Source organism: Phyllobates terribilis, unplaced genomic scaffold, assembly GCF_046119375.1.
Source record: "Phyllobates terribilis strain yellow unplaced genomic scaffold, ASM4611937v1 Scaffold_831__1_contigs__length_621364, whole genome shotgun sequence".
NCBI classification, from domain to species: Eukaryota; Metazoa; Chordata; class Amphibia; order Anura; family Dendrobatidae; genus Phyllobates; species Phyllobates terribilis.
This window is the reverse complement of record NW_027363591.1, coordinates 336,816-359,472: the sequence shown is the minus strand read 5'-3', so window position 1 is coordinate 359,472 and position 22,657 is coordinate 336,816. Positions and strand designations below refer to the sequence as shown.

The window sequence follows — 22,657 nt, the reverse complement described above, 5'->3', positions numbered from 1 at the left end:
GCCTACTATACACAAGGCAGGTCGTAGACTGAACTACAAACCAGTTCAAGACCAGATCATTTCTGATCATCACCAAGCATATTTTTTTTTCCGTACATGGGATTTTAAGATCTCTAAAAAGGTCTCTGGTTCAATCATTCAAATAACGTTTGCCTCCATTTTGTCAGTACTGAATTCCCCTGTAACTGGGGCTTATATGCCAGGCCCAGTTACAGGGAAATTTGGTAATAACAAAACATGACAAAATTCAACTTCCTGCAAACTGCTGAGTCAATCTGGGGCTAACCTAGCACCGCATGCTGCCAGCAACCGGTACTCACATGATCACCGCCATTGCTTCCTAAACTATATGCACAGCACTCGTTTAGGAAACAATCAGGAAGGCAGAGGTGGTAATAAACCATTTCTGACTTCTCTATGGGAAGTCCAGCAGGCTCACGTGTACATGTACATGTGTATTGATGAGGATATGAGGATTCAGATCTACACAATACTGTACCGGTGACAATCCTGGCTATGGAAATGCAGGATAATATGTCACAAACATATCTGGATAAGCTGGAGGTTTGGGCCGAGAAGGGACAAATGTGAATTAACAATGAAAAATACATTTTCACTAGTCAGACTCCATATGGAACATGGTGCACAGATTTGGCCACCAGTGTGCAAGAAAGGCAAAGCCGAGGTCTAGCAAGTTCAAGGTGGGAGATTAAAGCAAAGATGGAATAGGTGGACTGCAATACAAGGAAAGAGTAATACAATTAATTAGTTAAAATTATTAGTTATTATGATTAAATTATTAGTTAAAAAAAATGCTAAGGAGTGACATACTGTAATATATTCAGTACCGTATCTATAACAAAAGGACCAAGACCAGGATTCTTTACTGTAAGAGCGTGAGACTGTGCAACTCTCTGCTGAATTCACTAGGGGACTAGATACCATTCGTGAGTGTAATATACAAGTGGTTAACACATTACCAAGATGAATTGTTGACCCAGTGGTTTGCTCTGCCAAAAATTGGACTTTACCTTGCAATGTGTTTTTGCTTTCCTCCTGATCATTGTTACAAAAGAATTTTCTGAGCTGAAGACGTTTTTTTTCAGCCTTACACACTATATCAATAATTAAACTTGCACAAATGACCCCTTTTCAGAAATTAAAGTTATTGAAATGTCTATCTAATGCTCAATTAATCGGTCCGTAGGTGATAACTGTGCCCTTATGATCACTGTAGGACACATTAATGCCCGCACGGTATATTTTCATCATCAGTATAGGAAATGACTGAAATAAAATATATAGTGATATAAAATAATTCAGATAATGGCAGTAGAAGACGCACCTCCAGCCAGCACCCAGAGCTGCACTGCTGTCCCGACTAACAGACACTTGAATCGTTCAAGGTCAGCTTTTCCAGCGCACTCTTCATATTGCTGTATTCGGATTGGTCAACTGGAAACATTCCTGGAACAGAAAGTTAAAAGAAACCATTAGGGTATGTTCACACAATATTCTGAAGTGGATTCTGCTCCAAAAACCACATTTAGGGTATGTTCACACTGAGTTTTTTGACTGCTTCAGAAAACGAAGGGGCCGATTCATCCAGCAGTTTACGTCCGTTTTCTAGTGTAAAATTGCTTAAAATTTTGTGTTTTTTTTTTTTGCCCGTCTGGGAACACTTTGCCAAGTTTTTGAACGGTGGTCAGAACTCAACTGGGAGTGGGTATGGCCACTCAATAAATGTGCATAAAACAATCCACATTAAAATACTGTGTGTGAACTTACCCCAAGGGTGTGCGAACATGGCATCTTTTTCAAGTGGATTCCTTCCAGGCTGCTTTTTCAGCCTGGAATTTGCCAGATAAAGCGCCCCATAATATGAACATAATGCACAGCAATGTCAAAGCAACATTGCTGTGCACATCTTCTGTCTTATGTCTTTTAACCACTTTAGGATTCGGAAACTGAAGTGGTTAAAATAAGGAACAGGTTCATTCTTTGAGTGTCTTCCGCTAGGAAGCCGCCTGCTCTCTATAGTTACCAGTGTAAAGTGAAAGCCGCTGCAAAGCCGCCGGAGAAGACACCTCAGGAAAACGACCGTTGCGGTCTTCCTCAAGCGGCCTTGTCTGGGAAATCTCAGTGGCGGTACCGAAATCTAAGAGATGCCGTGTGCACATATCTTAAAATGGTTTTCCAAAAACTCAGGAAGCAGCAGGGAATGGGTTCAATTCAAAATCCCTATTCTCACCTCTTTGTTCCCCCCATGGCTCCATCACTATTGCTCCGGTAGTCCGCACTGGTCTCCGCTTACTTCCTGCAGGCTTTCCGTACATCATTCATGTGACTAAGGTACTGACTAGTGTTGAGCGAGTATGTTCTGTCCGAGTATGCTCGGGCCGAGCTCCGAGTATTTATAGCTGCTCGGTGATATGGTTGAATCGTTTGACAGTTTTATTACATGTGAGGAAAGTGTAAGAAATAGACATTCCTCTCATGTAATAAAACCATCAAACAGTTGCAAATCATGCACACGGGAGCGATTCAACCTTATCACCGAGCAGCTGGAAATACTCGGAGCTCGGCCCGAGCATACTCGGTGAAAGGGTTAATAGAACATACTCGCTCAACACTAGTATTGACCTCAGCAGTGAAGCCGACATCTCCAGCACATGACCTTTAAGGCACCCGATTATCTTAAAGAGTAACCCTCTTTTAATTGTTATTTCAAAAATCAAGAGTACACATGAAATTAAACAACTTTGTAATATATCTTATGAAAGACATTTTCTTCATTCTCTGCCAAAATGTATCATTCACTATGAAATTCTGAGGTAAAATCTGTACTCAGTGAAGACACTTTCCCATTACTGAGATAGGAGATGGCAGCTGCTACGGATACAATTCTATGTGGGCAGGAAGAGGGAGGAGCTTGAGACAGCTCCTCCCCCTTATCAGTAGCAGCTGCCATCTCCTATCTCAGTAATGGGAAAGTCTGTCTTCACTGAATACAAATTTTTACCTCAGAATTGAGACTTGATGATGACTGATCAATTTTAGTAAATAAAGAAGCAAATTTCTTTGATAAGATATATTCCAAAGTTTCCTATTTTCATGTAAACTATTGATTTATGAAATAAAAATTAAAATGATGGATTCACTTTAAGTGTCCACATAAATGATATACTGGATTTGGTCACTGCCAAAAGTGAGCAGGGACCGTGAGAGCCGCGATTCTGAAAGGGCAGAGTTTGAGAAGGTCTTTTCTTTTATTTTTTTATTCCATATGTAATCATTCCTAGATTCCCATCTCTCTGCTATATATTTTTTACAAATCGCAGAAAACCCATTTGATGTTAATTGTTTGGGCTTTTCTCATGCGCCGAGCATCACTCACGAGGAAAACAAGCTTCAAAGAACAAATGAGAGGAGACAGTCCATGCATTATGTGTCACGGTGGCGTATCATTACCAACCCCCTTGCTGCAGCGCTCCCTAAATTCCCCACAATGTAGAAAAACCTTGTCCACACGTCACGGCTCTGAGCTGACTAGTCCTGGAGGATCGTGAGGTTCCTTCCTTACATCTCTCTTCAATTATCTCGGCTTCTGTAAAATAGGCCGAGTCTAATGGGATGAAAAATGCGGCTGCAGAATAAAGGTTCTCTGGCATTTATCTACTCTGTGATCACCGTTCCTAATCCAATCGTGGAGGCGTTCCTGGCTGTTACAAGGAATTAGTAGGATTACTAAAGTGTGACAGGCGAGGGTACAGCGCCTGTGCCGGTCATGGATTCTCAATAGAGGTGGCTGGGAATGGTCGCTCTCCACTGAAATGATCGGGAGGTGCACATACTTCCCACAAGAAAGCACTTGAATTGTCAAGGTCAATCTATTCTATAGCTGTAACTTTAGCCTTAAAGGAATGGATACAGTGGGTTACATCTGGTGCCCGGGGGGCAGTGTTTGGTATACTCTGTGACCCTCTGAAGAAGCTAAAAAAGTGAAACGTGTGTTTAGGAGAGTGGCAGGCACATAATGGGTAAGGATCTCCTCAATACTGGTACTCAGGCGCAAAATACGTAGAATTTACACTACACTAGGGATGAGCGAACCCCGTGGATGTTCGGTTTCGACCAAACTTTAGTCCAAAGTTTGGTTCGGGTACCAGAACTTGAACCCAAACCCCATAGAAGTCAATGGAGACACAAACTTTGATCCTGTAAAATGGTTGTAGTAAGGGCTAGGAGGTCTCTCTTTCTTAAAACGGACTTGTCAGTGTTCGGAGTTCAGCATTGGACGCTAGGTGTCCGGTATGAACCCCAAACTTTACAGTTCGGGTTCGCTCATCTCTACACAACACTCGTTATACTGTTGTACTAATCCATTACACGTCTAGTCCTTGTGATTGACTATATATTCATTGCTGAGGACGCTCTTGCAGATGTGTCTAATCTCTGATGTCACGCCATCTGGAGGCTGAATCTTGAACTAAGTGCTCTTGTAATACAGGTTTTAATATTACGCTAATAAAATATATACTGTACAATAGCTTTCTGACCCCGTTACACAGTTTTTGAGCACTTGAGCTGAAGTTGTTAAAGCTCAATTGGTGTTTTGCATAGTCTGAGGGGGCTATAGGTGTAATTCTGCCGAGATTTTGACTTTGATGCGCGTTGCAGTTACATTGGCATAATACTCTGTTCCATGTACAATATTATGTAGAACAGAGTTTTGATTCTAAATGGACTGTAGATAAAACAGTATGTCCTGGAACAGTACCAATACACATGCTCTGTAACTTGCCATCCACTCTTTTGAAGTGGACGATTGCTCTTTATCAGCATTCTGTCAGCACTATAGGTCCTGGGACATCCCTTCTCTCATTACTCAGCACGTATTGCTTCCGCCATTGCTTAATGAAATGCCTGCAATTAACTGAAAGACTGAATCTCTGTTAAGCCTGCATATACAGTTTGACAGGCAGGAGCAGAGAGACGAAGGCCAAGCCCCACTTCCGGTAATCCATATAGGGGGGTTTCTGCTGCTAGAGACAAATTACACTTAGACAGAAGGGAGACCCTACCGGCCGACACTTTTAGGTTATCTAACCCCTGAAAAGTAACTCCAACTTAATTGAACTTTATAAAGGGATTTTGCACATTATCTATCGAATGAGATCAAGTACAGCGACCATTTAATTTGTATTAAGGTTCAACTCACCTACAAACACCATGGGTTTCGCAGGCTTAAAGCCGGGCAGAGCCACTGGCTGCTTCAGTAAATGCAGAGTGTCTCCTATTTGTGCTTCCTGTGCGTCCTTCATCCCAGCCATTAGATAACCTACTTGCCCAGCATATCTTAGAAGCAATGAGAGTAATATATATTCACAATTAGTGCAGATTCATCAAATTCTACATTGAATATCAGGTACAAATCAGCCATAAAAGAAGGCAGCAACGGCTCTGAGACCCAGCACTGCATGAGTTCACTACAGCTATATACAGCTGGCACTAGAGGGCGCTCACTGGAGACAGACTTCTACTGCTGCGGTTGGGTCCAATACTAGCTGTACATAATCACATGTCAACAGCTCCCCCTGGTGGTGGCTGCATGCAGCAAAATAGTATTTCATCTAGTTACATTCATTTAAGTCAGAAATGCTGTGACATTAGTCAGCACTGAATTTTGGATGTAAAACTATTTTGGATCTATCAACATATATGTTATAACTTCCCAGAGCCTAAACACCACATCAGAGAGCTCTGCTAATCGCACTGTAACCAGCTGAGAACCATCATGCGGCCACAACAGATTAGTATTGAATGGCAATAAAAACACAAAATTGTGTTTTAATTTGCAGAACTTTCCATAGCACAATATTGACATTTTATTTGCTTTAATAACAGAATCCCCTTTCAGCTCTGCTCTCTCCTGGGCACCAAACATCCATGTATATTCATAGAAAGCAGCAGACAGGAGCATCAGTACTGCATGCAGGATTAGAGCGCCATCTAGTGGCACTATAAGAATATTCCTAGTGTGATAAAATGTCGCTCTATTATATCCTGCACAGGGTCGTACACAATTTTAAATGCTTTGGATATCGGAAAAAATTACTTTAAAAAAATGATGGAAAAACCCTTTTAAAAAGACACAGAAAGCAATAAGGAAAAAGCACAAACAAAAGAAGTGGTGCTGAGATGGGCCGGCTGCAGTTTATGCAGATCCTTGGGTGACAAAGTGCATGTGGGATAATCTTCACTTTTACAATTTGTTTTTATCCTTGCCTTCTAAAAGCTAGAAAACTTTTTTTTTTCCAGTAGATTCGTTGTATCTGGGCTTTTTTTCCAGTAGATTCGTTGTATCTGGGCTTTTTTTCCCAGTAGATTCATTGTATCTGGGCTTTCTTCCAGTAGATTCGTTGTATCTGGGCTTTTTTTCCCAGTAGATTCGTTGTATCTGGGCTTTTTTCCAGTAGATTCGTTGTATCTGGGCTTTTTCCCAGTAGATTCGTTGTATCTGGGCTTTTTTCCCAGTAGATTCGTTGTATCTGGGCTTTTTTTCCAGTAGATTCGTTGTATCTGGGGTTTTTTTCCAGTAGATTCGTTGTATCAGGGCTTTTTTTCAGTAGATTCGTTGTATCTGGGCTTTTTTCCCAGTAGATTCGTTGTATCTGGGCTTTTTTTCCCAGTAGATTCGTTGTATCTGGGCTTTTTTCCAGTAGATTCGTTGTATCTGGGCTTTTTTTTCCAGTAGATTCGTTGTATCTGGGCTTTTTTTCCCAGTAGATTCGTTGTATCTGGGCTTTTTTCCAGTAGATTCGTTGTATCTGGGCTTTTTTCCAGTAGATTCGTTGTATCTGGGCTTTTTCCCAGTAGATTCGTTGTATCTGGGCTTTCTTCCAGTAGATTCGTTGTATCTGGGCTTTCTTCCAGTAGATTCGTTGTATCTGGGCTTTTTTTCCCAGTAGATTCGTTGTATCTGGGCTTTTTTCCAGTAGATTCGTTGTATCTGGGCTTTTTTTTCCAGTAGATTCGTTGTATCTGGGCTTTTTCCCAGTAGATTCGTTGTATCTGGGCTTTTTTTTCCAGTAGATTCGTTGTATCTGGGCTTTTTTCCAGTAGATTCGTTGTATCTGGGCTTTTTTCCAGTAGATTCGTTGTATCTGGGCTTTTTTTCCCAGTAGATTTGTTGTATCTGGGCTTTTTTCCAGTAGATTTGTTGTATCTGGACTTTTTTTCCAGTAGATTCGTTGTATCTGGGCTTTTTTTCCCAGTAGATTCGTTGTATCTGGGCTTTTTTCCAGTAGATTCGTTGTATCTGGGCTTTTTTTCCCAGTAGATTCGTTGTATCTGGGCTTTTTTTCCCAGTAGATTCGTTGTATCTGGGCTTTTTTCCAGTAGATTCGTTGTATCTGGGCTTTTTTCCAGTAGATTCGTTGTATCTGGGCTTTTTTCCAGTAGATTCGTTGTATCTGGGCTTTTTTCCAGTAGATTTGTTGTATCTGGGCTTTTTTTCCCAGTAGATTCGTTGTATCTGGGCTTTTTTTCCCAGTAGATTCGTTGTATCTGGGCTTTTTTTCCCAGTAGATTCGTTGTATCTGGGCTTTTTTCCAGTAGATTCGTTGTATCTGGGCTTTTTTCCAGTAGATTTGTTGTATCTGGGCTTTTTTCCAGTAGATTCGTTGTATCTGGGCTTTTTTTCCCAGTAGATTTGTTGTATCTGGGCTTTTTTCCAGTAGATTTGTTGTATCTGGGCTTTTTTTCCAGTAGATTCGTTGTATCTGGGCTTTTTTTCCCAGTAGATTCGTTGTATCTGGGCTTTTTTCCAGTAGATTCGTTGTATCTGGGCTTTTTTTCCCAGTAGATTCGTTGTATCTGGGCTTTTTTTCCCAGTAGATTCGTTGTATCTGGGCTTTTTTCCAGTAGATTCGTTGTATCTGGGCTTTTTTCCAGTAGATTTGTTGTATCTGGGCTTTTTTCCAGTAGATTTGTTGTATCTGGGCTTTTTTCCAGTAGATTTGTTGTATCTGGGCTTTTTTCCAGTAGATTTGTTGTATCTGGGCTTTTTTTCCCAGTAGATTCGTTGTATCTGGGCTTTTTTCCAGTAGATTTGTTGTATCTGGGCTTTTTTCCAGTAGATTTGTTGTATCTGGGCTTTTTTTCCAGTAGATTCGTTGTATCTGGGCTTTTTTTCCCAGTAGATTCGTTGTATCTGGGCTTTTTTCCAGTAGATTCGTTGTATCTGGGCTTTTTTTCCCAGTAGATTCGTTGTATCTGGGCTTTTTTTCCCAGTAGATTCGTTGTATCTGGGCTTTTTTTCCCAGTAGATTTGTTGTATCTGGGCTTTTTTTCCAGTAGATTCGTTGTATCTGGGCTTTTTTCCAGTAGATTCGTTGTATCTGGGCTTTTTTCCCAGTAGATTCGTTGTATCTGGGCTTTTTTTCCAGTAGATTCGTTGTATCTGGGCTTTTTTTTCAGTAGATTCGTTGTATCTGGGCTTTTTTCCAGTAGATTCGTTGTATCTGGTCTTTTTTCCAGTAGATTCATTGTATCTGGGCTTTTTTTGCAGTTAGAGCTGTAGTTTTTATAAATATTTTCTGATCTTTTTATTACTTTTCTTGGTGAGGCAAAGTGAACAAAATAAACTCCAGAGATTCTGCCGCTTCATCTTTTTTTTTCTTTTTTATTCCATCATCCTCTCGATAGGATTTCTAGAAGATATTTTTTTTAGTTTTAACACGAACAGATGTGGTGAAGCCAAAAATGATGTAACGGGAGAATTTAACTTTGCAGGCTCAGGTCACCGAAAGCATCCAATGGCTTTACCGCTACAGTGTAGAGTAAAATGACCAATCTCATATTAATCCCAGTTATGGGATGGGCTTCATAGTTGTACAATCATGGAAGACATGGAGGCCTTCAGTAGGATCCTTGGCTGTCAAGACAATGCCATTGCCACATAACACTCATATGACTGATGACATGACATGGCTTTATAACTGATGGGGGGCCGTACCCCTTCAAGCCCACTGATTCTCAGAAAGAGGGGGATGCTGTCTTTGCCTGCACAGCGGCACTCTAAGGCTGTGTGCCCACGATGCAGAAATGCTCCGGTTTTTTCCTGAACGTTTCTGTATCTCCCTGGCATGTGGATTTTACATGCGTTTTTTTCAGCCAGGGACAAGCGTTTGTCACGCGTTTTGCACATACGATTTCGCATGCGGGTTGTCAAGCGCTTTCCAAACGATTTTAGCATCACATGGAAAAGTGCTTGACAACTTGGTCACACTATATAAATCCATGCAACCGGCATGGATTTTATATAGTGTGACCAAGTTAGTTAAAAAAACATTATACTCAACTTCCAATGGCCCCCGGTCTCCTTATCCGATGCGACCCGTCACATGACTAAATGACGTCATGAAAGGTAATTTTAGACCATCGCGAGCCACCGGGGAGCCAGGACGCATCACTAAGGAGACCGGGGGCCATCAGAAGGTGAGTATAAGGTTTATTTTTTATTTTAAATTCTTTGTTTTTTAACAGGTTCTATGGTACCCGGGTCTGGAGGAGAGTCATCTTCTCCAGACCCGGGTACCATCCACACATTGAATCGCTTAATATCCGCATGTGTACATGTAGTCATGCGGATATTAAGCGATTCAATGCAAGTCAATGGCGGCAAAAACGCCACGCTTACGCAAAATAATTGGTAGTGCTGCAGATTTTTCCGCAATGATGATCCGCAGCGGAAATTTCCGCAGCATGTGCACAGCACATGCAGATTATCATTGGGGAACATTTCAGACCTTCTACCAAGCGTTTAAGCGTTCCTGCGGCGGAATTGCCGCTGCGGAAACGCTTAAAAAAACGCATAGTGGGCACACACCCTTACGCGGTGAAATGAGCTGCATCTGGATCTCGTCCACCTAAAGGGACTGTCAGCACAGAATGACTGTTCAAACTAAGCCCCAACTCTCGGTGCTTCATGACGGGGCCAATCATTTATATACACCTTCCCACCTGCTTGTTTGCCCTCTATCCACACCCTCCTCTTCTTTGATTGACAGCTCTGGCTTCATAGAACCAGAGAAGGAAGGAGACACAGGTAAAACAAGCAGGTGGGAAGGTGTATATAAAGGACTGGCCCACGCCGTGATCCACGGAGCGCTTGTACTTGGTTTCAACAGTCATTCTGTGCTGACAGTCCCTTTAAAATCAGTGTTTCCCAAACTCCAGTCCTCACGGCCCCCCACAGGTCATGTCTTCAGGATTTCCATAGTATTGCACAGGCGAGAGAATTCCTGATTCCTTGATGATACTTTCATCACATGTGTAATACTGAGGAAATCCTGAAAACCTGACCTGTTGGGGGCCATGAGGACTGGAGTTTGGGAAACACTGCTTTAAATGAAGCGGTGCTGCAGTTTTATTATTCAGCAATTAGCAGGATCCCCCAACAATTTCTTAAGCAATGAGAAAATGCAGTCCCTAATGATGTCCTCTGACAATAAGCGGATCACGGACAGCAGATGCAGTGGGTTCTGCATTTCTTGGAGAATGGGATGGGGCAGCTTCTGTCTTCTCAGTGATACAATCAGGAAGGAGATGCAGCGTGAGACAATCCCTGTCTACATCTTTGATCTGATCATCAATACAGAGGGCTGATTGGTGAAGACAGAGGGAAAGGCTAATAAAATTATTAAAAAAAAAACTTAGTTTTTTGGCTGGCACTTCCTCTGGGGTCAGTATGCCAACCTCATTGACTTCATAGCACTTGCCAGAGTGGGCAGACATGATTTTATTGCCTTTACACACGTCACCTCCACACAGGGCGATGCTGCTACGACGCCTCTGTAGTGATCAAACGTTGAGTCAAACAGCAGGGCTTTAAGAGGGCTGCCCTTTTCAATCTTGGGACTAAAACACAAAAATAAGACATCCTGTTAAGGGGGACAAAGGTAAGTAAACCGCGTTCAGTCCAGAGTGATGAATTCCAAAAGACAAAGTTTATTCCGCCATCACATAACGTTTCGACCTGTTATAGGTCTTTATCAAGTATATACAAAGACATACAGGGATACTGATCCCCTTTAAGGAAAATCAGTGGCCAGAACCCTTTAAATTCCCCTTAAATGGTCCAAAACTGAAACTGTGGGAACAATATAATCCACTTAGGGTTCAGCAAACTTACAGTCAAGGGTTTGATAAAATGATCTACACCCTTGTGTCTCCAGAAAGCATAGCGTGCGTTCACGTGCTGAAAATGCCGACCAGTGCTGGAGTGAGCGGAGGTCCGCAGCTTGTGACACTCCTGCTGTAGTGAAACTACAGGTCCCAGCAGACTGACGGTCTCTCATCAAGTTATGCTGGGAGCCGCAGTTTCACAAATAGTGCTAGAGGATCCATGTCAGAAATATGAGGCTGCCACTAGGGTTTCTCCCACAAATATGTAATCGGACGTGGAGCGGATCTGCACATGGATGAGCCATATTCTCTATCTGTGAACATACTACTCCTTCACTCAGATTCTAAGTGGTTCTGCAGCGCATCTGTGCAGAGCAAGCTGTCAATCAAAATCCGGGCCGGGTTTACAGACGTCGCCCCTGATATAGCGAGCGGTGCTGTGATCCAAGACTGTAGCCGCTCCGTGCACAACGATGAGTGAAGGCCGGCGGCTGCAGGGAGGAAAGAAGTTAATTTTCTCCCGGTACCTACACTATCAATAAGGCGGCCGGGCAGCATTGTAACAATATTTATCTGCAGATTAACCCTATACCTGCAGGTACATAGCATTTTACAAGGTGACAGGTTCCCTTTAATAAAGAGAAGATGGATAGAGCCGCATTAGTCCGTACTCACGGTGGAAGCCTCCTGACAACTTCTTGAAGAACACTTTCCACATTTGTTCCAAGCTTCCCCGACATCTAATAGAAATAAACAGAGAAATGAATTTCTTAATACAGTTTAGAACTCGGCTCCAACGAATCAGAAGAAATGAAACCTGTTTGAAGCTGACAAGCAATCAAGCCCCTCCGTAAGCCACACAGAACATGGCTACTTATGTCATCTGCAGGTGATTAAAGGAACCTGTCATGCTGAAATGGTATAAGATCTGTAGGGGGTGTTGTAGAGCAGAGAAGTTGATCAGACTGATAGACATATCTGTGGGAAGAGAGCAAAACTGGCATTTTATGCAGTGAAAAGTCCTGCCGTATGTACACTAGTCCAGTGGGCGGTCCTACTAAGTGATTGACAGTTCCCTGTATGACCATGCAGGCAAAGATAGCTGTCAATCACTAGTAGGACCGCCCACTGGACTCATCTGTACAAACAGCAGGATTCCACTGAATAAATTGATACAGGAAAAACATCTATCTTTGTAGCGTATTAGCCAGTAGATAGAAGAGTATTTAGATTTGAGAGTCCTCAGTGGTTGATACCATCTTTTCCGTTAGCCATTAAAAGGTAACAAATTGCAAGCTTTGCAGACTACTCAGGTCTCAGGTCTGCCTGATGAAGAAGCCTGAGTCGTCTGGAAAGCTGGCAATTTGTTACCATCTTTTCCGTTAGCCATTAAAGGTATCAACCACTGAGGACTCTCAAATCTAATGAATAAATTACAATTTATACTGAATCTTCTCCCACAAACCTATATATCGTTCTGCTCAGTTTCTCATGGATAAAACCTGCACATCTGAATGGGGCTTTAATGTTGTTATTACAATCATGTAACCGCAGATCACAAAATCTTTCATATGATCATTTTTTTAACACCTAAAACCCCAATGGATATTTATGTTTACTAAAGGATTCCTTTCCCATTCTTTTGACAGCTCTTCTTTAGGTATGGACACAGACCGGCATCCGGCATAAAGACATCTGGAGACTTTTCCTTTTTCTGGGATATTGGATAATCTTCTTCATTTCTAACGCTTTAAATCTTTCAAATTCTTTCCGAAAAATGTATCATAAAGGGACTTTCTCAGGTCAGTTTTGCTTGTGGTTGTGTTACCATTATTTGTGCCAAATGTATCAAAGTGTTGCGCGATGTTTGATAAATGTTTATGTAGCACTTCCATCTATCTTTATTTATTTTACTCACTTATATAGCGCCATTAATTTCACAGCACTTTACAGACATTATCATCACTGCCCCCATCGGGGCTCACAATCTACATTCCCTATCAGTATGTCTTTGGAGTGTGGGAGAAAACCGGAGAACCCGGAGGAAACCCGCGCAAACACAGGGAGAACATACAAACTTCTTGCAGATGTCGTCCTTGGTGGGATTTGAACCCAGGATCCCAGCGCTGCAAAACAACAATGCTAACCACTGAGCCACCGTGTGTCTTTATCCACTTTTAACGTCACCCGTCGTTCTTAGACCTGTGTAGCTTACCAAGCCCAATTTCTAAAAGTTGCAAGAGTGCTGTAAAATAGAAAGCTGCACATTTTTGCGCAAAAATGATGCGTCACAAAAGTTTTTTGTTTTTTTTGAACACCAAAAATTGATGTAAATTCCTCGCTACATTGCCCCTTTTCCAGCCACATTTTGTAGAAAAAAATAAAAAGACAAGGTGCAGACAGCGGAGTTAAATTTGCCTACAGGAATGATTTTGATCTGGAGCGCATCGTACCCGGATACAGTCACTAGCGGGAACGTCAAACATCTTCTCAATTTGTTTCTCCACCCTTTCCGGATCTGCATTCTTCAAGTCTATCTAAAAGCAAAAGTATAAATACTAATTATTTATCAAAGCTGGACAACATCTAGAAACCATAGAATAAAACTGGCATAAAATATAGTGTGAACAAGAGTTTAGGGAGAGATGTACAACTGGCACTGGCCTATAAAAGGGATTGTGTAATCGTACAAAACTAGCAAAAATGTAAAGTGCCCGGAAAACAAGGAACGTGCAATTTACCTCTTAGTAAAATCCTATGCTTTCTCAAGAACAGAGGAATTTTAATTTCATATTTTTTTTAATCAAATCATTTTTATTGAAAAACTCCAACTACAAATATTCCATCTTTCAAATAACATACATGACATAGTAATTCCATAGTAAAAATATGAACAAAGTATCTGAACTTCAATTCCCATAACCCACCCTAAACCCAAATCCCAACACTCCAGAGAGAACCATTTTCAGAGCAGTTCTAGAATAACGGACTATAGCATTCGTAGAAGGGGAAGAAGATAAAAAAGTGACTAACAAAGGGGTAGCAGCGTTTTAATGTGATCATTTACTGCTTGATGCCTGAGCCGGGGAGTGCACGCTGAAAACTGTTGCAGGCTGCTGTAATCACAGGACACAAGCAAACAGCATGGCATTTCCTATCAGCAGGGAGGAAGTAAAGGGCGACAGTAATGAAAGTCTCCTCCTACTCCGCTCCATATTGAAATGAATAGTGTGCATCCTACAAATGAGATGCATACAGCAAACAATTGATTTTCCATACACAGGTTTTGAGTTGACCACTGGATATACACATGTGTATCACTAATTACCAGAACTGGAAATCGAAAAAAAAGACGAGCAAGTTTGGGGTGAATCCAGCCTTCATTACTGCACAGCCGCTCAGAGGGATCGGTACTAGGAACAGCAGGAGTGCCGGCGATGGTCACAGATTTACCTGCTGCGGGACTGAAGGAGTCTGATCGCGCTCGGCTCGAAGCTTTTTACCTCGTTTACGACAGGAATAATTGAAAGCTGTGCTTCAAAGGCCAGGAAGAAGTTTGCCACCGTCTCTTAGAAAATAGACAAACTTAGGATAGAAACAATATGAACATATACCCTGCTATAAGTAAGTAAAAAGCAATAGGAAATATATATAATATAGGGTACTTAGTAAACATGTTTATTGATTTAAAAAAAAAAAAGCCATCCCACCAGCACCAAGGTGTACCCAGTCAGTTATGTGAAGTATATAATAAAATACACTTTAGTACAATATTAGTATCTTGTCCCTTTAAATCTGCAGCTACTTCTGTCACCATGGTAACTGCATTCATACTCAGCCAATAGGATTGCTCGGTTTGAATTTGAAGAAAAAAAAAAAAAAAAGTTCTATATGGTCAGTTTGTTCCATCTCATCTGAGTGTGAAGACAGACACCTGCGATCAGCGAGATTATAGGTATAAGACGTGATATAATATAACGGACGGAGCCGCATCCCATCACACGCACTCAGCGACCACAACTGACAGGAATCAGCACATTTATCAGAGGAGAAGTCATTATTCCCCAACACATGATAAGTGACAACTTCTAGATCTGCTGGGAACCCAACTAATCCCTGCTAGACCCTCCCCGGACCACCGCTCCATTCATTCTCTATGCAGGAGAAAGCTGAGTACAGCGCCCCCCATAGAGAATGAACGGACCGGCGGTTGAACATTTGCACTTCGCTCACTTCTATCTATAAGTGCTGTTCTGCTGATTGGGTCATAGCGGCCAAACCCACCGATCTAAGAGTCATCACCTATCCAGAGATCAGTGAGAACTTGTTCCAACTAGACATCCCCTTTAATTGAAGAGATCACATATCTAACAGCCAATCCTATTCATTCCCAATCTTCCCTGTGCCCAGTAATGCCCCTGGGTATATCGCCAATATGAGCCAATCACCAAACCCTCTGCTGACTGTTCCCCATGTTTTATAGATTTTGGAGACGTTTCTACAAGAGAAGATCTCAGCGGCCACCATGGGGATGGGTTACTCTGCCAGCGATGGAGCAGGTAGTATCCACCAGCCTGTGATATCTCACCTTCCTCCATATTCTGCTGTTACATGCGTTTCTTCAGCTTTACCCCTTCCCAACAGAACCAATTGATGGTTTTTTTCTGTTTTTTCCTTGGCTTTTTCCAAGGGCTATAACTTTTTCATGTCTGTCCACATAGTGTGAGGTCTTGTTATTTTGCAGGACGAGCGGTACTTATAAATCCCACCATTCATTTACCACATAGTACTAGAAAACGGGAAAAACATTCCAAGTGCAGTAAAAGTGCGAGGAAAAAAAAAGCCTGACCCTGTTTTTCTGGGAAGGGTTTTAACGGCGTACATAGTGTGGTGAAAATGACCTGGTAATAGGATCCTACTCCTCAGTGTGATCACAGCAAGACCAAACTTCTCCAATAGTTTTGGCAAAAGAAAAAAACTTTTTTTTATGGTGTCACCATTTTTTCTGAGACCCGTAACATTTTCGTTTTTCGGGTTGATGGAGCTGTGAGGGGGCTTATTTTTTGAAGGGCAAGAGGACTTTATTGATAACATTTTGGGACACATATGACATGGTCATCGCTTCTTACAGGATTTTCTGCAGTATTGTGGCGAACGAAAAAAATGCAATTTTGGCTTTTTGAATTTTTTTCTGTGTTCACTGATAGTTTGTTTTTTATATTTGGATAGATTGTATTTCTCTGAAAGAGACCATAGCACAAATGTGTATATTTTTATTATCTTTATTTTTAGTGGGAGGTGAGTTGAACGTGTGGGGTTTTAATATTTTAGACTTTTTTTTTTTAATTTTCACTGCATTTGTATACATTATCTGATTGCTTGTGCTATATACAGCGATACCACAGTAATGCTCCATATAGCAAAATCACGGTCTTCTTTACAGCCCAAATGAAGCTTTATGATGACAGGCACGGAGGCTTCAGCAGACCCCCGGATGTCATAGCAGTCCATCTGCGGCCTGTGATCGCGTCACAGGAGCGCCGGTGGGCGCATGGAACGATGCGTCCCAATGCCGGCGCGCTGTTAATGCTGCTGTTAGTGATTGACAGCAGCACTGAACAGGTTAACAGTGGTGGGCAGATCTTCGCTCCACTCGCAGCTCTTAGAGGCAGGTCCTGGTTGTTTGTCACAGCCATTATCTGCCATGTACGGGGCGAGCTGACTCTGCTCCATACACCCGCTACTGACTTATACCAGACATGTACGGCAGATGTTGGTAAGGAGTTAAAGCGGTTGTCCTGCTTTGCGGCCATTTGTTTTTTTTACTTTAATGCAAGTATTTGGGGCTAAAATTGATTTCTGTAATTGAGTTTCATGAAAAATGTTGCCTTCTGTAGCATCTGTGCTGTACTGTCTATTCCTGGCTGCAAAATTAGCTAACTGAGAATCTATCAGTGAGCTCCTTCTGACAGTCTTAAGGGAGAGTGTGTAGATGTTTCATCTGTTTTTTTTCCTGAGTGCCTTTTAGCTGATCTATGCCCAAAGAAAACATGAAACTTGAATGTGCAGGGAAGCAATAAGTCTGTAATAACCAGTGAAAAATGAAACCTAAATGTAAAAAATTACTTTTAGTAGTAAATACATGGACATAAGAAAATACACACTGCAATGTCCTGCATTAGGAGGAACCCAGGGCCCACTGCACCAGCATATTGTCTCACAAGGGGCCTGAGGATCTCATCTCTTAACCTAATGACAGTCAGGCTACCTCTGGAGAGCACATGGAGGGCTGTGCGGCCCTTCAAAGAAATGCCACCCCACACCATTACTGACCCACTGCCAAACCGGTCATGCTGAAGGATGTTGCAGGCAGCAGATCGTTCTCCACGGCGTCTCCAGACTCTGTCACGTCTGTCACATGTGCTCAGTGTGACCCTGCTTTCATCTGTGAAGAGCACAGGGAGCCAGTGGCGAGTTTGCCAATTCTGGTGTTCTGTGGCAAATGCCAAGCATCCTGCACAGTGTTAGGCTGTGAGCACAACCCCCATCTGTGGACGTCGGGCCCTCATACCACCCTCATGGAGTCAGTTCTAACAGTTTGTGCAGACACATGCACATTTGTGGCCAGCTGGAGGTCATTTTGCAGGGCTCTGGCAGTGCTCCTCCTGTTGCTTCTTGCACAAAAGCGGAGGTAGCGGTCCTGCTGCTGGGTTGTTGCCCTCCTAAGGCCCACTCCATGTCTCCTGGTGTACTGGCCTGTCTCCTGGTAGCGTCTCCAGCCTGTGAACACTACGCTGACAGACACAGCAAACCTCCTTGCCACAGCTCTCACTGATGTGCCATCCTGGATGAGCTGCACTACCTGAGCAACTTCTGTGGGTTGTAGAGTCCGTCTCATGCTACCACGAGTGTGAAAGCACAACCAACATTGAAAAGTGACCAAAACATCAGCCAGAAAGCACTGGTACTGAGATGTGGTCTGTGATCCCCACCTGCAGAACCACTCCTTTATTGAGGGTGTCTTGATAATTGCCAATAATTTCCATCTATTGTCTATTCCATTTGCACAACAGCATGTGAAATTGATTGTCAATCAGTGTTGTTTCCTAAGTGGACAGTTTGATTTCAGAGAAGTTTGATTTACTTGGAGTTATATTCTGTTGTTTAAGTGTTCCCTTTATTTTTTTGAGCAGTGTATATAAAAAAATTACTGCAGCTTTAATGCTATTTATTACGTCTCAGGTAATTTTGTGACTAATACAGCATCAAAAATACCAAAAAGCTTAAATCGCCAATGGAAGCCGATAGCACCAGTGAGAACATGGCATAAGCGTAATTTAAAGGAAGAGAAGGACATTATTTCCTCCAGTTTCCTGCGGCCCCTCGGGAGTATAGGTTGCTGCACAGTAGTCTGCATTCTGTGTAAAACAGGAAAAAACACTTTCTTAGAGGGATGAGGGCAGCGCGGTGGTCAGTAGTAGCACTCTGTCAGTTGAGGATTGCTCCTAATATCTGGTTGTGTTTCCTGAGAAGAGGAGACCCCACCAAAGAGGAGACCCCACCGAAGAGGAGACCCCACCGAAGAGGAGACCCAAGAGGAGACCCCACCGAAGAGGAGACCCCACCGAAGAGGAGACCCAAGAGGAGACCCCACCGAAGAGGAGACCCCACCGAAGAGGAGACCCCACCGAAGAGGAGACACAAGAGGAGACCCCACCGAAGAGGAGACCCCACCGAAGAGGAGACCCACCGAAGAGGAGACCCAAGAGGAGACCCCACCGAAGAGGAGACCCACCGAAGAGGAGACCCACCGAAGAGGAGACCCCACCGAAGAGGAGACCCACCGAAGAGGAGACCCCACCGAAGAGGAGACCCCACCGAAGAGGAGACCCCACCGAAGAGGAGACCCAAGAGGAGACCCCACCAAAGAGGAGACCCAAGAGGAGACCCCACCGAAGAGGAGACCCCACCGAAGAGGAGACCCCACCGAAGAGGAGACCCCACCGAAGAGGAGACCCAAGAGGAGACCCCACCGAAGAGGAGACCCAAGAGGAGACCCACCGAAGAGGAGACCCCACCGAAGAGGAGACCCCACCGAAGAGGAGACCCACCGAAGAGGAGACCCTACCGAAGAGGAGACCCCACCGAAGAGGAGACCCACCGAAGAGGAGACCCCACCGAAGAGGAGACCCCACCGAAGAGGAGACCCAAGAGGAGACCCACCAAAGAGGAGACCCAAGAGGAGACCCACCGAAGAGGAGAACCCACCGAAGACGAGACCCCACCGAAGAGGAGACCCACCGAAGAGGAGACCCCACCGAAGAGGAGACCCAAGAGGAGACCCACCGAAGAGGAGACCCCACCGAAGAGGAGACCCCACCGAAGAGGAGACCCACCGAAGAGGAGACCCACCGAAGAGGAAACCCCACCGAAGAGGAGACCCAAGAAGAGACCCACCGAAGAGGAGACCCCACCGAAGAGGAGACCCCACCGAAGAGGAGACCCCACCGAAGAGGAAACCCAAGAGGAGGCCCACCAAAGAGGAGACCCAAGAGGAGACCCACCGAAGAGGAGACCCAAGAGGAGACCCACCGAAGAGGAGACCCCACCGAAGAGGAGACCCCACCGAAGAGGAGACCCACCGAAGAGGAGACCCCACCGAAGAGGAGACCCACCGAAGAGGAGACCCCACCGAAGAGGAGACCCACCGAAGAGGAGACCCCACCGAAGAGGAGACCCAAGAGAAGACTCACCGAAGAGGAGACCCACCGAAGAGGAGACCCCACCGAAGAGGAGACCCACCGAAGAGGAGACCCAAGAGGAGACCCAAGAGGAGACCCACCGAAGAGGAGACCCCACCGAAGAGGAGACCCACCGAAGAGGAGACCCACCAAAGAGGAGACCCCACCGAAGAGGAGACCCCACCGAAGAGGAGACCCACCGAAGAGGAGACCCCACCGAAGAGGAGACCCAAGAGGAGACCCACCGAAGAGGAGATCCCACCGAAGAGGAGACCCACCGAAGAGGAGACCCCACCGAAGAGGAGACCCCAAGAAGAGGAAACCCCACCAAAGAGGAGACCCAAGAGGAGACCCACCGAACAGGAGACCCCACCGAAGAGGAGACCCCACCGAAGAGGAGACCCAAGAAGAGACCCACCGAAGAGGAGACCCCACCGAAGAGGAGACCCCACCGAAGAGGAGACCCACCGAAGAGGAGACCCACCGAAGGAGACCGAAGAGGAGGCCCACCGAAGAGGAGACCCACCGAAGAGGAGACCCACCGAAGAGGAGACCCAAGAGGAGACCCACCGAAGAGGAGACCCACCGAAGAGGAGACCCAAGAGGAGACCCACCGAAGAGGAGCCCCACCGAAGAGGAGACCCACCGAAGAGGAGACCCCACCGAAGAGGAGACCCCACCGAAGAGGAGACCCAAGAGGAGACCTACCGAAGAGGAGACCCACCGAAGAGGAGACCCACCGAAGAGGAGACCCACCGAAGAGGAGACCCAAGAGGAGACCCACCGAAGAGGAGACCCACCGAAGAGGAGCCCCACCGAAGAGGAGACCCACCGAAGAGGAGAACCACCGAAGAGGAGACCGAAGAGGAGACCCACCGAAGAGGAAACCGAAGAGGAGACCGAAGAGGACAGAACTGCACCTTAAGATCCCTAGGGGGAAAGGGATGGCCAAAGGCCAGATAAGACAACAATCGATCCTACAACAAAAAGGAAGAAGCAGAACCAGAACAAAGTCCGCCATTACATCAACCGGTATTTGAGAGGAAAGAGGAACATCATGTGGACCATCCTGCTGGGACCTCTCTGCCGATAACATCATACGGCAATACCGGCTGGTAAGTATAAATCCACCAAAGTAATAATAGCAGGATAGTAGTAATATAGTGGCAGTATATCAGTATTAGTGTAATTTGAGTAATAATACTAGTGATAATAGTAAGAAAGTAATAAAATAACAGTAGTAATAGTAGTAGGTAGAATAGCAGTGTGATCCAGGGTTCTAGGACTGATCGCCTTTTCTCGGGGTCAAGAAGGAATTTTTCCGCTGTGACACAAATTGGCTGAAGGTGTCCTGAGGTTTTTGCCTTCTTTTGGATCAACACTCTAGGAATAGGGTAGTATTAGTAGCAATAGGAAAGAAGAATAATACCGTAATAAGATAGCAGGTTATTATTATTATTAATAATAAATATAAACTAGTTATATCTATAGAAAGAACAAAGAGTAAATAAAAATAATTATAGACGTAGTTTAATCAATACAGTAATATTAAATAGTTATAGAAAAGTTAGAGTAGTACTTTAATAAGAAAGCAGGACATAAGACAAAATATATAAAAAAAATATATTAAAAACAACTGTAGTAGTACATTTAGTACAGTAATAGTAATTACATAACTAGTAACATAATTAGGTTTGATCCAGGGTTCTAGGACTGATCGCCTTTTCTCGGGGTCAAGAAGGAATTTTTTCCCTGTGACACAAATTGGCTGAAGGTGTCCTGGGGTTTTTGCCTTCTTCTGGATCAACACTGTAGGTATAGGGCAGTATTAGTAGTGATAGGAAAGAAGAGTAATACTGTAATAAGATAGCACAATGTTAATAATAACCATATCAAATAGTTAGATTTATAAAAACAAATTAAAATAACTCCAGTAGTACAATAATTAGTGTAATATTTAACTTGTAATAACATTATTAGGTTTGATCCAGGGTCCTAGGACTGATCGCCTTTTCCCGGGGTCAAGAAGGAATTTTTCCCGTGACACAAATTGGCGTTAGGTGTCCTGGGGTTTTTGCCTTCTTCTGGATCAACAGCTTTAGGCATAGGGATTTTAGTAATACCATTATTAGAATCACAAGATTAATAAAAAAAATAGAATTTAATTTTTTTAATTAGTTTTATAACAGTTACAATTAATTGGATTAATGCAATAATAATAAATAGTAAAAATGGTGGTAATAATAAAAAAAACTAGTCCCAGTTACTAAGTTAGTGTAGTGTTAGTGTAGGGACCCATCTGAAGAGGTCGCCTTGACATTGGCAGATGGGCTCGCACAATTTGCTCAAAATGTGCGCTAAGAACCTCATATTTCTATGTACAGGAGATCTAGCAGTAATTCCATTCAGGAGATAGATATCTGTGTACACACACACTTTGTTATATACTTTTGTGCAGCACACAGGGCAGGTATACAGGTACAGGGTGAGAGTGTTACAGTGATATTATAACTTGGCCTTAAGGATAAAATGCTGACAACTACAGATCCTGGAAACACATCTGAAACTAGACCTTGTTAGTAACTGGTTCCCAGCTAGTGGTGAATATGTACAGGGCAGTCCGGTACCAGGACCCGCTCTATAGGACACATTATCATCAGGCAGGTCCTGTCAGGGCTCTTACAAGATCTGCGGCAGAAGTGTGGCTGTATAACACAGCCCTGCTC

The 22,657-nt window shown here is 43.6% G+C and overlaps 1 pseudogene; it reads right to left on the bottom strand.

Annotated features, from left to right (window-relative positions):
- Positions 1-22,657, bottom strand: part of LOC141240303 (translation factor GUF1, mitochondrial-like) — a 73,199-nt pseudogene that overhangs the window by 6,341 nt on the left and 44,201 nt on the right.